The sequence below is a fragment of the Octodon degus genome, unplaced genomic scaffold (assembly GCF_000260255.1).
Source record: "Octodon degus isolate 3935 unplaced genomic scaffold, OctDeg1.0 scaffold00059, whole genome shotgun sequence".
NCBI classification, from domain to species: Eukaryota; Metazoa; Chordata; class Mammalia; order Rodentia; family Octodontidae; genus Octodon; species Octodon degus.
The window spans coordinates 8,287,180-8,296,116 of record NW_004524635.1 but is presented as its reverse complement, the minus strand read 5'-3'; the positions used below and the strand labels follow the sequence as shown (position 1 = coordinate 8,296,116).

The 8,937-nt window shown below is 40.3% G+C and overlaps 2 pseudogenes; one reads left to right on the top strand and one right to left on the bottom strand.

Annotated features, from left to right (window-relative positions):
- The first annotated feature begins 2,388 nt into the window (after nt 1-2,388).
- Nucleotides 2,389-2,652, top strand: LOC101583127 (annotated as a pseudogene).
- Nucleotides 2,653-3,787: 1,135 nt separating this feature from the next.
- Nucleotides 3,788-4,081, bottom strand: LOC101563532 (annotated as a pseudogene).
- Nucleotides 4,082-8,937: the final 4,856 nt, after the last annotated feature.

The following is an 8,937-nucleotide window of genomic DNA, read 5'->3' as shown; positions in this document are numbered from 1 at the left end:
TGGTTAAGTCAAGCTGGTCATGGGTGACAAACTCCCTGAACATCAAGTTTTGTTACAACTATTATTAGCTAAGAATATTTCATGTGGAATGGACAAAAAAATAAACATTGCTATTGATTGCAATAAATCAAGTCCATCGAGTTGATGATGAGGTTTACAGATCTACATGCCAGATTTAGAATCCTCATTGCAACTTCAGTCATTGTTTCTGATCTTTGTCCTTCCTGGCTTTTACTCTCTGGTGAAGAATTCATAGGCAAATTAGGATATTTGTGGAAAGCTTGGCTTTATATCAGTGGTTCTGAACCAGAAGCAATTTTGCCTTGTTAAGTACATTGAGAAATAGTGTTGGTTGTCATAAATTAAAAGTGATGCTAGAAACACATCATTGGCGGAGACCAGAGATACTGTTTATCATTTTAAAGTATACACCACAATAAATGGCCCCAAATGACAATAATGCTGAAGTTGAGGAGACTTGCCTTAATGCATGGGATGTTCCACCCCATGTCTGTGCAAGGTATGCTTCTCTCTCACCTGGGCCCAAATAAGAGGATGCAAGCAAACTACATGGACCCAACCAGGGTATCTGAAGTTCAGTAGCACACATGGCAAGATTTGATTGACTTGCAAGAAAAGTCCGAAGGGCAAGGCTGACTAAGCACTCAGTGGTTAAAGAAACATGGAAAAGAGGCCCATGTACAGGTGAGGCAGTACCTGTACTGCAATATTTCAAAGGGATAAGGATTCTTGTTTTTCTGTAGGACACAGATAGCACAATGTGAACCACCACCAAAAGGACCACTTCAAACAAGCATCTAAAATAGGAAGGAGGGGCCGGCCAAATAGCTCGGTGGATTAAGACACCTGCAAGTAGGCACAGGGGCCAGGAGTTCGATCCCTGGGCCTGCCGTGTCGGCCCTGCCCCTGGGGCACACTGAGACTGGGCATGGTAGTGTGCGCCTATAATCTCAGCTCTTGGGAGGCTGTAAACAGACAGATGATTATGAGTCTGATCTAGGAGTGAGACCCTGAACAGCCTGTAGGCCCTTCCCTAAAATACAAAAAGTAAAAATTAACAAAATTTATCATTTTAACTTTTCTTAGTATATGGTTAAACAGTGTTGATTATAATCTCATTTTTTGAAACATATCTCCAAAATTTTTTCATCCTGAAAAACTGAAACTTGATGCCCATTACACAACTCCCGTTCCTTATTCTTCCCAGTCCCTGGTAATTACCATTTTATTTTCTGTTTCTGTGAATTTGACAACTTCAGATATCACATATAAGAGAAATCATACTGTTTTTTGTCTTTTGTGTCTGATTTTTTTAAGTTACCGTATGTCTCCAAAGTCTATCAATGCCTGTGATAGATTATTTTTCCTTTTATGACTTCCATTCCGTTGTGTGTATGTGCCACATTTTGTTTATGTACTACTCTTTTGATAGATATGTAGGTCGTTCTCATTCCTCGACTATTATGAATAATGCTGCCATAAATACTTGTGTGTAAATATTTCTTTGAGATACTGCTTTCAATATTTTGGATAAAGGATTTGAATAAACACTTTTTCAAAGATGATTCATAAATGGACGACATATGTATGAAAGGGTGCTTCTATGAGAGATGAAATCAAAACTACAGTGACTCCACCTATTAGGAGGACTATGTAGAAGAAGGAAAAAGTGAAAAGGAAAGAAGAAGGAGGGGAAATAGCAAGAGAAACGGGAAACCGGAGAAGAGGGGCAGGAGAAGGAGGGAGAAGAGTATGAAAAAGTTATTGCAGAGGAGGTAGCGACAAGTGTCAGGAAGTCTAGGGAGAAATCTGAATTCCATGTACTGACGATGAGATTATGCAGCTGCTGGGGAAAACAGTATACAGTTTTCTCAAAAAATTAAAGTATCACATGATTCAGCTTTATTAATTTATATTCACACCAGCAATACTTAAAATACTTATCTCTCTGTATCTTCAATGAGATTCAATATTTTGATTTTTTTGTATTCTTTTCATTGATTGTGAGGTTTTCTTCACATTTTTGTGAGTGGTTTGAAGTTTTGTGAATCTTTTGCTCATGCCCTATGACTTTATTATTATCTTATTTTTGCACAGAGTTTATGTAGTTCAGCCTGGCTATGGACTCACTCTGTAGCACAGGATAGCCTCAAACTCAGAGTGATTCTCCTGCTTCAGCCTCCCAAGTTCCTGGCTGTGCTCTGAGACTTAAAACAAATTTTCCAACAGTTTTAAAATTATATTTAGAGTTTCTTTATATATTAAGTTTTCTAGTTGTAAAAAGTAAGACATTGAGTCAGCTCCTATGCCCTTTCTTCCTGCTCCTCAACTCCTACACAAACTTTGCGGAACTCCTGTAACTCAGCCATGTCTCAGGCTGAGTTTGAGAAAGCTGAAGAGGAGGTCAAGTGCCTCAAGACCCAGCCATCAAACCAAGAGATGTTACTCATTTACAGCCACTACAAACAAGCCACTGTGGGCGACATAAATACAGAGTGGCCTGGGATGTTGGTCCTCAAATGCAAAGCCAAATGGGATGCTTAGAAGCAGCTGGAAGGGACTGCCAAGGAAAGCACTATGAAAGCTTATGTCGACAAAGTGGAAGAGCTGAAGAGCAAATACCAAATGTAACAGACTAGATTTGGTCGCCAGCCATGCATTTCACCTAAAGAGATACAATGCCTTGTTTGTTCTAATACTGTGGATGATGTGGAAATAATCAGTTACTGGTAATTCCTCAGGGCTTTCTAGGATGTGGCTCTAATATAGTAGGGGCAGAAATGGTCACTGACCTCTGTCTTCCTCAAATAGTTTTTCTTTTTCTTGCTTTTTTTTTTTTCTGGTACCAGGGATTGAACTCAGGACCCTACATTTGCCAGGCAAATGCTTTTTCTACAGAGCTATCTCCCCGGGCCCGCTCCAACACTTTTCATCTGAAATCAATTCAAATATATTTATTACTTGAAAAAATAAGGCATTAGCCTATTTCCTGTTATATATATTTACAGTAAAACTTTATCACATGCAATTAAATTTTTGCATCCAAAAAAGTATTATAAAAGTTTTTTTACACAAAATCCTTTATTCTAAATTATACAAAATCAAAACTCCAAACAAGTACTGCTTATGAGATCTGCTGTTGTATTTTTAAATGATGTGACTGTACAAAATGAGGTTTTAAAAATGAGTTCACTCAAATTTTTGGTCATCACATCATTTATTTGATTATAATTTCCAAACTGTAACAACAATTATGACTAGGTTAATACTTCACAGGATTTTGGTGTCTGATAAGACCTGAGTATTGGTCACTTTCCATCTAAAATATCAATACAGCTTTTATCAATGAAAATACTTTATTCATCAAATATTGAAATACTTAATTCATTCCCTAAAACAAATGAATTGTTTTGAGTTTGAAGTAAATGAAAAGGCCACATTAAAATATGAACAGAAATAACTCAAGAGGTTAAGACAAGAGGATTGCTGAGAGTTCAAGACAGGCTTGGGGGCTACAAAAGTGAGCACAAGGCTGGCCCAAACTGTACAGCAAGGGCCTGTCTCAAAAAAAAAAAAAAAAAAAAAAAGAATATAAAAAAAGAACAGAAATATTTTTTCATTTAGTGGGAGCTGAAATCAATTTGTACTTTGTAATCAAACACCTGTCCCACATGGCAAGCTTTTGAGGGGCGAGGTCTACCAGGCCAAGCCCTACGCTGCCTTTGCTGCCTTTGCTGCCTTTACTCTGCTTTTCTCCCTTCTTCTCTCATTCTGCCTTCAGCCTTTTTCTCTGGCTCTGGTCCATCCACACTGGGTACTGTCCATTCTGATCTAGAAGAGTCTCCTTGTTTCTCTTTATCTCAGTCTCCACTTTCACGTCATCTGAGTCTTTTTGGTCATTATTCCCCACACATCCCATCTTCTCTTGGCGCTGTTTGGGTATTACAACAGCTGCTATCTCTTGAAAATCTTCCATTAAAATATCACATTCTACTATGAGAATACTTTTATGTCTGTTGAGCTCCTTTGGGGCATTCTTTTTTCTCTTTTCAGCACACATTTTTCCTTTCCATTTACTCTACAAACTTTTAGCCATGTTTTACCTGAGAAACGCTAGAGCACACTCACTGCAAAGACCCCCACGCCCCTAAAGCTTTAAATTTTCAAGTAGAAAAATCTGTTGGGTTTTCCTGGTGTCCTATTCAGTGATAATATATATATATATATAATGTACATCCATTATCTTTTTGACAACTCAACATCTTTTTTTTTTTTTGAAAACTCAGTATCTTAATGGCTCTTCCACTTAGGAGAAATTTCCAACTGAATTTGGTATGGGACAAAGCCCACTTGCTTAGTGATAAGAAAGAGAGAGAAAGAGAGAAAGGGAGAGAGAGGGAGAGAGAGGGAACGAAAGAGAGAGAGAGAGAGAGAGAGAGAGAGAGAGAGAGAGAGAGAGTTCATGAGGGAAAGCAGAGAAAAAAAAATATACGAATACCTTTGTATAATGTTTATTTTTGTCTTTTCAAAATATAAATTAAATTTTATCAATTCTTAATATAGACAAAAATCTTTTAGGCCTTTGCCTGGACTACATTGCAGCTGTAGGAAATTTCCTGAAAGATATAAAGACTAAAGGTTCTAAAACATAAAGACTATAATCCCAGCTCTTGGGAGGCTGTAAACAGGCAAATCACTGAGTCTGATCTAGTAGTGAGACCCTGAACACCCTGTAGTCCCTTCCCTAAAATACAAAAACTAAAATAAAACAAAACATAAAGAATCTATGGTCCTATCTTCCTACATTGTCCAGGGAACTTCAATGTACTGCAACTTACATATGTCTTAAGAAAATAGATTTATAGCTTATTGAACCTGACTTTAATCACCCTTCAAAAATGAGTGCACACCTATAAAGTCTCCTGCAAGTATACATGAACTGAATAAGCTATTATCAATACAAATATAAGTGAAAAACAACAGTAAAGTAGCAGAGTTGACCCTACTTCTCATCAGCTGCCTTAAAAGCCCTTCAGGAGGGAACAAGACCGTGGAGAGGTAAACAGCAGAGAAAGAGTCTCTCTGAGAGTTGACATCCAGATACTGGAGTACAGCAACTTGAGGAAGACAAGCAGGAGGGAAGTGGGTCCCCTGAAGCCAGAAATGATCTGAAACATCAGTTGAAGCCTATGGAGAGAGTTAAAGAAACTTCAAGAAAGAAGGAGGCAGGAGTGTGGCATACACCTGGCGAGTAGACCATGTGCTGCTGGTCTCTGCGTTCTGAGAAGGGTCCACTCTACCTGCTGCCACTGAAGGTGCTCACGGGGCTGTCAGTCAGAGGGCTGCAGAGGTGAAGCAGCCGCGTCCAGAGAGCTAGGGCAGCGGGTGGAGAGGGTCAAGGCAGAGGCCAGCTTCCGCAGGGAGTGATGAGCAGATGGTTCTGCAGGGCCACAGGACCGGTTCTGGGTGGGGATGGCCCACTCAGCCCGGTCTGGTGCATCTGCAGCCAGCCTCTGGGGTAGCGAACTCGTCTGCATTCCACTGGGGAGCCTTGTAGCTGTGGTTCTGAGGTTTGGGAAACCCTTCGTGTCTCAGACAGGGTGAACCTCAATCTTCAGTGAGGCTGGTCAGAGGGAGCCGATATGATCACCCTTGTTCTGTAGACTCGAGGGCTAAGACCTTGCCAGCCCCTAAGCTAGCGGGTGTGAGCACTGGGACCAGGTCTACAGGGTCCTCATTCAGGGATCCTCACCATATCATCTGAAGTCCTGTTTCTAACCCCAAGTTTTCTCCCTCCCTCTTCTCCTTTTCTTGTGCATGGAAAAATGTATGGTGTTCTATTCACAGTTCAGAAGTCTTGCCAAGGGTCAGACATTGAATTGCCTCATGAGTACTCTCCTGAGTCTATCTGCTTAGGTTATGACAGGTTTAGAGAGATTTGCCATGGGGCTGATCTTTGACCTACATCCTTTCCCAACTAAGCAGAGTTTCTTAGGAAAAAGCCAGCTACCTACTACCCTAGCTGTGTCTGGATTGGTTTCTTGAATCTGCTCAGTGTATATGTGTATAAGAAGTAATGTGTGAGTTAAGTATGGTGGCCAATGCCTGTAATTTTAGCACTCAGGTGGCTGAGGCATGAGGATCAGCGAGTTCTGATCAGTCTGAACTGCAAAGGGAAACCCTGTCTAAAAAGAAGGGCTGGTGAGATAGCTCAGCAGAGCTGAGAGCTAAGTGCCTGCGTAGCAAGCGCAGAGACCTGGGTTCAATCCCCAGCACTACAGGCTGTGCCAGCCCTGCCCCTGGGCTACTAAACATGGTAGCACACACCTATAATCCCAGTGCTGGGGAAGCTGAAAACAGAGAGGATCACCATGAGTCTGAGCTGCATAATGAGACCCTGTACCAAATACATAAAAATAAACAAAATAAATAAATATAATAGAAAGGAAGAGGAGGAGGAAGCAGCCTTTGGTACCTTCTTCCTGAGATGAGACTCATAGTGCGAGAGGAATGGTTCAAGCTTGTGGACGTACAGTGACTGCTGGCTACCCCAGAAGCCTCCACGGAGAGATGCAGCAATGGACAGTAGCAGTGGACGTGAAGGGCTGCACTAGTTGGCAGTAAGTGCTGAGGATTCAGTCATCCCACAGCAGAGAGTGGCCAGAAGCCGTCTTGGAGAGGAGACAGCTAAGCTCAGAACTCAGAGCAGTTGCTAGCTCCACCTAGCAGCTCCCATCTGAGCTCAGGCCCATAGAAGGTGAGCTGATGGCTGCAGGGCAATTGAGTCCAGTCTTGGCTGAAAGGTGCAGGCTCACTGAGATTATCTACTACTCCTCCAAAAAGCTACTGCTGGCTTGCTAGGCTTAATCAACGTGGAGCAGGACTTTGTCTCCACACGTTGTCTACCAGTGACAGCAGAGACATACCTGGAAATGGCAGTAGCTTTGCTGTTTGCTGTTTACTTTTCATTTTCTGTTTTTTTTTTTCCCATGATTTTGTTTGATCTTTTTTTACATGATTGTTAATGTGGTTTCTAGCCTCTTTGTGGTTGTTGTTCTGTTCTAGTCTTTCAGTTCTTCCTTCTCTTTCCCTCCAGTCTTATGCACCAGTGTCCCAAAGTTAGCTTGCTCCCCCTTTATCCTCCACACTTGTAATCTCTTCCTCTTCTATTTCTTTATTTTCTCTAAACCTTTTTAAATTTTAACCCCTGAAAGTAAAATAGACATATTAAAGACTAACACATTATACATAATTTTCTGGTCTGTTTCAGATTTTGTTACATAACCACAAACATAATTCATACAGTTAAACATTGCAAATTAATGGTTACCTAAGTTTGTCATATTCTAGGCTGTGGTTGATGCTGTTGATTGCTGATGGTACCATGTCAGCCAAAAGTGACATAATTGTTCTAAAGAACTATTCTTCCTAGCATTGCTAGACTGAGGTTGGCAAATGGTCATGAGTTGGAAAATGATGTGGCACTGTGCCAAAGAAACAAGGGCTGGGTCAAGCAGGCAGCAACTTCTCATCCCCAACAAATTGACAACATAGGATCTTGCAACAGACTCAAAAGTTGAAAAACAATTATACCTAGAAGATACCTCAGAGGAGTAGTCAAGTTTCCTAAGGGTTCTAAATGCTAGCAATAAAGCAAACCACCTTAGGTAATTTACAAGCATCACCTCAGAAATTAACCCAAAAAAAGAGAAGAAAATAGAGAAGACTCTTAAACAAGATACAACCACAGACATCCAGCTTACCAAAGTCAATTTCAGGGAGCACTGAGGTGGGACAATCTGAAAGCCACCCACCTGACCTTTATGAAATGGTAGCAATGAAGCAATAAAATGGGATTCTAGAAAAAATCAAATCAGAAATAATTTCTCAGATAACTGCAGAGATGCTGTCCACAACGAAAACCATGCTTAGGGACTCCAGAGCAGATACCCACAAAAAATGGAGCATGCAAAAGTTATGGAAGCCATGAATGCTCAGCATAGGAAAGAAATGCAATCCATAAGGCAGATTCAGGCAGATATCCAGGAGAATAAAAATTCCATGGAAAGTATCCACAGCAGATTAAGATAGCCTGAGGACAGTGTCTCAGATATAGAAGGAAAACTTGTAGCTTGTGATCATCATATGATTTCTTAAAAATAGCAAGAGATCATGAGAAATCAATCCAGCAGCTGCTAGATGAGGCAAAGAAGAATAACAATTGATTGGAATCAATGAAAAAGCAGGAGATACCACAAATGATATAAAAGAACTGTCCACCGAGAACATGGCAGAAAATTTTCCTAGTAGTGAAAAATAATTTGACGTACGGATAACTTAGGTACATAGAACTCCAGTAATCTGTGATCAAAAAAGCTATAGCCAGGCATATCATAGTCAAGATTCCAGAAATTCAACACAAGAAACAAAAGATACTAGGGAAAGGACACAAATTAAACAAAGGAACACCCACAAGAATCACAATTGACTTCTCAGCACAAACCCTCAAGTCAAATAAGTTGGAGTGAAGTATTTCAAGTTCTAAAGGAAAACAACCTTCAATCCAGACTGATGTACACACAAAACTATCTTTCAAAACTGATTGACAAATAAGACACTTCCATGTAACTTCTGAGGAAATTTATCACCACCAAAGCTTCACTCCAAAATGTTTTGAAGATTGTTCTAGAAAGAGATAATAAAGACTACAACTCCATGAATACCAAAAGAGAGAATCCACTAGGCAAGATAAACAATTAAGCAGAGGAAGGGAAAAAAGGGGATGTGCCACCAACAAGAAAATTACACGACAATGATAATTCAGTACACATCAGTCAGTGTTAATGGTCTCAATTCACCAGTCAAAAGACATAGATGGGTAGAATGGATTAAAAGCAAGAACCAAAGAAGAAGGAG